Genomic DNA, 8723 nt, shown 5'->3' with positions numbered 1-8723 from the left:
GTTGATTTTTCAAATAACGATAAGACCTAATCAGATGGTTAAGGACTGCTGTCTCAGCGCCGTTTGGAGTCGTTTGACTGGACTGGATACCGATTGGCTTATGCACAGTGCTTCCGGCCACCTTTCTGTGGTGTTAGGTGTCAGCGTTAAGTGATCTTGCCTTTGACGTGCGCTTAATCTATCTTGGCGATATATTATCATGTTCTTGATGGATTTCAAGAGAAAATAGGTCAGAGACTGGACGCTGGTATTTTCCCTGCTGTGACAACTGAGGTGTATCGTAAATCATGACCGGTAATATATTGCCATATCAGTTTGGAGTTAAGACCCTTAAGTGGGCAGTAACAGCGAAATTTAAGGAGTACCTATGTTTGCAAAATTTCCAAAATGATACGGCAACCTCGTCGCTTTCCGGGAAATGGCCAACCTTGGAGCAGCGTTGGTGCGCTCCTTGCAGGAATTCAGCTTTGAGGTTGCTACAGAGCCTAGCAGACAAGAACACCCATGCCAATTTTTCCTTTTCTACCATTCCTGGGGTTATAGGTACTGAAGAAGGGATGAATACAGGAAAGACAACGGTCGGTTTACCTCAGACTGGGTATGGGCAGGCTAGGATAAGGTAAAAAGGTAGAACTCGTTGATCCTCTTCCTGGGACAGCATTGTTCCCCTCTTTCAGTTTTCTTTTTTTGGATGACAGAGTAAACAGCCGACACACGATGGTAGTGTAAGGAGAGTGGAAAGCAAGAGTAAATAAAGATGACTGGACTTTTTTGGTTCTGGTAGGAAGGATAGGTTTTGGTTACAATGTCTGGGAAGCAAGTTGTCAATTCCACCCTGAATAAGAAGTGGAAGCCATTGTACATATAACCATCACCAAGCAAAAGTGAAAGGTACTTTGGATGCCGGATTCTGTCACACGGTCCCAGCTCATGTTTTCCAGATTTTAAGGAGACATGTACAAGTGTTGACGCGTGGGTGCTGGCAGCGGCCGCCGGAACCGAGCGGGCTGTGGATTAATGATAATGATGAGCACTTGCATCACTCACTATTCTCGAGCCCACGTAGACTCCGAGATAGGATGAGGATTGCAGGGTTGGATGAGAAGAACATTCGTTTACCTCACTAGGTAGGGGCCATGCTTGTAAAGGGTAAAGGAGAAACTCTATGATCCTCTTCCTGGACAGCATTTTTTTCTCTTTTTCATATTTTTCCTATATGTTTGCTATTCACCATTGCCCCTTTGTTTTTGTTTTATTTATTTATTTTTTAACATATATATATTTTTTTCATTGTTACTTTTTTTTAGGACATTATACAGTGTTTTGTTTCGGGGTTTTTTTTTTTTTTTTTTTGGATGGGACACTGCATGGACTTTCTGAACTGATCAAGCTTGTTTAGACAAACCTGCATTACAGTGTTTGCTGGAATCCGGCATATTGAAACATCCATGGGGAGATCTTTTTTGCTGATTTACTCAGAATTTTTTGAATCAGTGTTCCTGTTGTTGATCTGATTTCCCTGTCCATAACTGGACACTCCAATAAACAAGCCCGTGGGAGGTAAAATAAATATTGGTCTGTGACTCTCCACTCAGGTATGGTTTTTGTTGACATGATAAAGAGTTTCAGAAGTATAATTACGTTTACAGTCAAATGATAATAAAGTTCCCCTCTTTAACTTTATGTTGTCCTGCTGTTTGTGTTTACTGCTTCCGCCATTTGATCTTCTTACTTTGAGCTATCACTCTAGATAGACCAGGGATCCTCAAATCTGGACCACTATTTGGGGTTGAATGGTTTTGCTTCTATGGTTAGGTTTGGGCTATATTGATTTTAGGGTTGCTTTGTCTTGTGTAGTTTTGATCTATCTTTATCTTTGATTGGATATTGGTTGTTCTAAACTTTTCGGGGTTTTTTTTTTTTTTTTGGATGGACATCTGCATGGACTTTCTGAACTGATAACATATTTCGGAGCTTTTGGAATAAACTTGCATTGCTAGTGTTTGCTGCTGGAAGTCCTGCATGTTGGAAATATCTATGTGGATGATATTTCTTGTTGATTTACTTCCAGAATTTTTGAACAGGTTTCTGTTGGCTAAGATCTGATTTCTCGCTACAACTGGACACTCCAATAACAGCCCAGTGAGGTAAAATACAAATATTGGATTGTGACTCTCACTCAGGTATTTTGGATTGACATGAGAAAGAGTTTCAGAAGTAGAATGTACATTTACAGTTCAAAATGAATAAAAAAGCCTCAATTCTCTTTTATCCTTATGTTGTTCTGCTGATTTGTGTTTATCTGCTTCCGCCATTTGATCTTCTTTACTTTGACTATCACTTATATAGATTAGGATCCTCACCTGACCACTTAGATCTCACAATTTGCAGTAGAGTTTAGCTCTAACCCTAATCAAACACACCTCATCATGCTAATTAGTATATTTGGGATCATTAGAAAATCACAGACAGGTGACTTTGATCAGGGCTGGAGCTAAACTCTGCAGCATTGGACCTTCAGGGCAAGATTTGAGGAACCCCTGATATAGACTACAATCAGATACAATAATACTTTCTCAAATTTTATTACAATATTTACTGATAAATTGAACATTCAATGGTATGAGAGACTGGATGCTTTCAACTCGATTTCCTTACTGAACTGTAAGACACTGAACAGCAATGCTCAAACTATTTAAAATACAGTGAGTTAGTTTACTAAGCTACAAACCCTGGATCATACGCACAATGTCATCTAACATATATTTTGAGGTGAACATCTGCATCTGCATGAATAGATACGTTATAGTTTTCATGTCTCATGATATCCAGTCAGGCTGTAGTTGGCTGTTTTTCTTCACCTCAGTATCTTGTTCTTTCTGGAGCTGCTGAAGGGGTTCAGTTCTTGCTGGAAAAGGGGCAAGCAGTGGCAGCCAGATAATTTCTCCAGGTGGGAATTGATGCTGAATCTTCACTGTTAGCTCTGAGCTCTTGATGACCCTTATACCACATGATGTCACACACCAGCTTCTGGAGTCCTGGAGGAGAGTTTTTTCCCTTCAATGGCTCACTTCCAAGAGTGGATAGCAAGGTTTCAAAATCACATTTGAGTGTAAGCTGTTTTATTCAGTTTAGTGGAAGTAAACTCTATTTATATTAGTATTACACTTGCTAAAGTTTCAGGAGTATATATGGGAAAGAGAATCCCTAAATTATAAACAGTGGTGCATGGAACAAAACACTCAGAGGGCCATTAAAATCTGCCTAGCAGCCACCCACAACACCATAGGAACTGCCTAGCAACACCCTAGCAACCACCTGGGTTTCGTAACCTAGCAGCTGCTTATCAACTATCAAAAGTACCTAGAAACGGCCACCCAGAACTTTTCCCTAGCAACCACTAATCAACACCCTAGGAACCACCCAGAACACCCTAGCAGCCATCAAGAAGAATTATAGCAACTGCTTGGCAAACCATCCACAACATTTTAGGAACAGCCTATCAACACCCTAGCAGCCACCCAGAATAACTTAGGAGGCAACAACAGCAATGGCCTTGAGTAACCTAGAAACTGCAGCCAGAACAATCTAGCAATAGTAGGCAACCACCCAGAGAACCCTAAAAATACCAACCACCCAAAGCACCATAGCAACTGCCTAGCAACCACCTTAGAACACCCTAGAAACCACCCAGAACACCCTAGCAATAGTATTTTGCATATTGCATTGGTTCTTGAGTACAGTATATACAAGAGTAAAAAGCTCTTGGATAGCTTCAAACACGTGCATGCAGAACCGTGTTTGTGTTTCTGACTTATGTCACGTTTTCTGGTCTCTCCACTGCCGGTTGCTGACAGAATCATATTCAAAAACACTATTTCAGCCTTCAAGGCAGCTTTGGGTCCATAAGCTACAAGGAAACAGTCGGTCATCAAACCAGACACCCCAGTGACTACAGGTCATAAAATGTCTCGCCAGCCATCTCGCATTGCTACTCAGGCTGGAATCTGCAGACTAATGGATAATACATCTATGAATTATGGATGGGACGAGAAAAACTTTCCAAGAATAGTTCACATGCGTTAGTGTCCGATTACTGTAAGCATTAGGAGGCACAAACTTATCATGATGTTTTTTACGGGGAGAACTTTAGATATGTTAGGTAAACTCTAATTTAATTAATGAATCATTTTAAACACATCAAATGCTGATTTTGGCCCAATTCACCTCTTTTTATTTTTTTGACCTTCTTTATTTGGTGATTTTAGTAACCTGTTCTGGTAAACAAATTACATTTATGTATTTCTTTAATGTTATACATTTTATTTATATTTGTGATGTTTATTTCAAGAAAAATAAATAATTGTTAAGCGTTAATGTTAATGCTTAACTAAAAACTATTTAAAAACTTTTTTTTTTTTGGTTAATTGGGGAAATAAAGTTGAAATAAAATAAAATACAAGTATTTAATAGAAAAACTTTTAACTAAATGAGAAATGTTCTGGAAATTATAACTGAAAAACTAAAGCTGCAATAAAAAAAAATGAAATAAATTAAATATATTATAAAATATAAACACATAAAAAATTACAAAAAAAAAGCAAACAAAATGTAAATAAACATATCTAAAATAAAATATAGAAAATAATAATAAAGATAATAAAGTAAATAATATATAAAGTTCTAAAATGTATATATATATATATATATATATATATATATATATATATATATATATATATATATATATATATATATAAACTATAAAAAACATTTTTTGTTTATAGAAATAAAGTTAATAAATAATAAATAAATATAAAGATAAAACTAAAATAAACAGAAATGCAATTTTATATATATATATATATATATGTTTAATGAATTACAACTGAAACCAAAAACTGTAAAATAAATAAATTAACTCAAAAACTATTGGAAAATGTAGGCTTTTTTTATATGCAAAAAATAATTTAAAATGTCAAAAAAACAGTCCATAATAATATTACTAAAAATGACACTCTTTGTTAACCATTTGCTGAAAAGAAGAAATGATCATGCTTTCAGGTCACATTTCTACCATATTCTAGAAAGTGTGAAATATTTTTGAAAAAAAGAATGCCATTAATATTAGTCAGAAGAAATGCTTTAATTAAATCCTCTCTGTCTCGGCGGTTCTTGGGTTAATTACAGAGTGTAAAGTTAATTAAACAGCGGGGTTAGGAGCGCTGTGAACCCTCTGTGCTCCAGCGTTTGGTGAATGGATGTTTTATACGAAGTGACGGAAGTCATTTACCAGTGTATTTTACATAATGTGTGTTTCCCAAAAGAGGTGGAGGGGGAAAGTGTTCTCACAAGTTATCAAAATCAAATCTGTTCTATAAATTAATTAGAAATGTTCTGTATAATGATTTGCTGCAAATTAGATGGAAATGAGATAAAAGTGTATTAATTGACCTATAACTGGGGACAACTGCCACCGCAACAAGAGCCTTGGGATCTGGGCTCCAAACCTCTGTCAGTAATGGAATTGTATGTGCCAGCTAGGTGTATGCAGTAAGCAGCTGGTCTGATGCCTGCTGGCAGACGGAGGCCGGATCTGCTCAGGGTATATGATGTGTGTGGAGTGAAAGAATGAATCGAGATTGTTGTACGTTAAAAGCACAGAACCTGCCCCTGGCTTCTGTAACTCCCCAGAGCTAGCCGATCCTGTAGCGACCCTGCTGCTTGGCCTTTAAGAAAACGGCATTTCCTTTGTCTTCTTTACAAACTTCGGCAGACTTCGAGGCTGGTTTCAACAGCGGACTCTCTGATGATGCAACAAAACCGCTCTTTGTACGTAAAGTCTGCTGTGGTTTATTTCTATTTGGCTCTGAGAGGAGGCAGCACTCACGCCCGTCTGAAAAACTGATTGTTTTGAAGATCTGCTGCAGCAATTATGTCCTGATTGTTGAGAAATCTGTGACTGAAGTGTAATTTTGGGGTCTATTTTTTCACATTTAACTTAGACTATAAAAATAGACCAGGTACTGTATGCAGAAAAAAATGGAGAAGTGTGGTAGAGCTTATATTACACTACTAATAACGCAGTGCTCGTACGGGCAATGAAAATTAATGAAGACTAAATTAATATACATAATATATTATATATAAACCTATATAGATATATATATATAAATTATTTATATATAATTAGGATATAAATTATATATACATGGGCGGGCGTCGTGGCCTAATGGTTAGGAGAAGTCGGACTCCCCAATCGAATGGGTTCTCGTGAGTTGAGGTCCAGGTGCCGGCAGGAATTGTGTGCGAATTGGGGAGGGAGTGGGTTGCATGTAACAGTTCCTGCCTCTAACACCTTCAATATACCCACTTAGTGCTTGGCACAGGCATCGAAAACCCGGCGGTCTACGAACCTGCCCAACGGGGCCCCGAGCGCCGCAGTCTATAAAATGGTGCTCCCCAGCTGCTCCGGGAAGCGGTGTTCCAGTGTGATGTGTGTGTGTTCATTCTAGCTCTGTGTGGCTTCTAGGTTCGCATCCCACTTCGGTCTTGCTTAGGTGTTAGAATTGGGACACAGTGACAGGCACAACTAAATGTTCTATGCATAGTAATTTGACTGAGGATTATGGCATATACTTGGCTGAATCGCGTCTCTCTCTCTCTCTCTATGTAATGAAAAACTTAAAAAAGCGGTTAACAAAATTTAAAATGTTGTCTTGTGACTAACAAAAAAAAGGGAAAAAAAATTTGTTTTGAAATTGGTATTGGAAATTTATATATATATAAATTATGGAAAACGCTAAAATTTAAAGTAATAGTACTTAAATAACAGTACTTAACTAAATAATAAGGTAGAGCTAAGTAATTAGGTGATGGATCAACGGCTGTTCCTACAATTACTAAAAACTGAGGAAATAATCTAAGAAACTAATTTCAAAATATTAATAAAATTAGAAATTTTGATCTCGAGTTTGCACTAAATGCAACTAAAATACCCATAAAAAAATTGCTAAAACCAAAGTATGTTTTTAGTTAGAGCGACCTCAAAGAACGTAACCAACGTCCACAATTCTTGGTATCCTAGTGTAGGGACAATGACCACACACAACCGCACGAAAGCAAACAAGAGACACGCCAGAACACAAGCAAACACACAGCACACACACACACACACACACCACACCACACACACCACACACAACATTGACCATAACTATATATATGAAGAAATGTAGAAAAGAAATTTATCAACCAGTGTGTATATATTTTTGGGTTATAAAGAAGTACAGTTTTACTTACTAACACAAAACTGAAATATAAGAGATACATTAAAATTAGATACCGAAGACGAAAGACTATTTAAAATGGAATAAAATACTAAGATAGTATATAAAAATAGTAACTAACAATGCTTTAAATGCTGATTGTTTTGACCAGAGATTGCAGCGTTAACTCTATGATAGTTTTGATGACTCCCGCAAGCACTCCTCTCTCACCATTCACCAATCAGAAACATGGCTGTGCTCAAGAGGCTCTGATGTTGCGGACGGGCGTAAAGCTCGTGGTGGTCACGATCAGTGAGATCAATCTTTCCTCCACTGCGGCATATGGCACTAATCTAATGTTTCCTCTGATCTCCCACCTTCCTCTGTGGATTGCTTTTGGTTCTTTTTAGTTTTGGCATCTATTTTGACAGCTCTTGAGTGGGTGTTGGGTCTCCACAGCCCCTGAAAAAAAAAAAAAAAACAAAAACATGTCCTATGAATTGTGTTTCTCTACATTTCTTTTCCTTATTGCCAAAATAATCTGACGCGGTAGTACAAGTTGGAGAGTACAAAGAAGATAGTATGACGTACTGAATATTCAAGCGCAGTCTATGTATATTTCACATAGTCATGGACCTATACTGTAATAACTAATTCAAAGGCTATACCTAGTGTATATTAGTTATATGCGAATATCAGTTAGTATGCCTTCATAGTTTAATATTTTATTTACCGTATTGTTATTATTTGGTAGATAGGTTACTGTTGGTATCTGGATGTTTGTAGGAAACACTTAGTCAGTTAAGTATTTGTTGTGGTTTTTTTGCTTGTATTTTAAGTTGTTTTAATTATTATATTTATTATTATGATTATTATAGTAGCTATTTAAACTGTACATGCAGGGAAAAAAATCGTAACTAAACTAAGAAGCACAAAATTTTAAACTAAAATTAAAACTGTACTGAAATACACAAAAACGTAAATAGGACACACGAGGTTTTTCTTATTTTATTGTGTATTAACTTGATTCTACTAAATAACTCTAAAACATAATAAAAATGTAATGTATGTGTCGGGGGGGGTGTGTTTGTCGTAGTAGTAATATTAATAGCACAACACACAATTAACATAAGACGAATTAAAATGAAGAACTAGGGAAAGAAGCTATAAATATATCAGAATAATTAAAACAATACATATCCTATATATAAAATATGACAATTTTTTTTAAAAGATAATAAAAACAATGAAATAAGGTTTCGTACAATTCAGTTGATGGATGTGCTACAATAAACAGCTTGGCTCTAGTTAGTTTATTTGAAATTTGTATTTGATTATCGTCGATCTTTATTTTTTGATTATATGTCGTAGTTAAAACCGTTAAGAACTAAATAGACAAGTGAAATAATTTATATACATAAGAACTCCTAAGTATAATATTCTTATGATTGACTC

This window comes from Cyprinus carpio, chromosome A9, assembly GCF_018340385.1.
Source record: "Cyprinus carpio isolate SPL01 chromosome A9, ASM1834038v1, whole genome shotgun sequence".
NCBI lineage: Eukaryota > Metazoa > Chordata > Actinopteri > Cypriniformes > Cyprinidae > Cyprinus > Cyprinus carpio.
Note: the sequence above shows the minus strand (reverse complement) of the source record.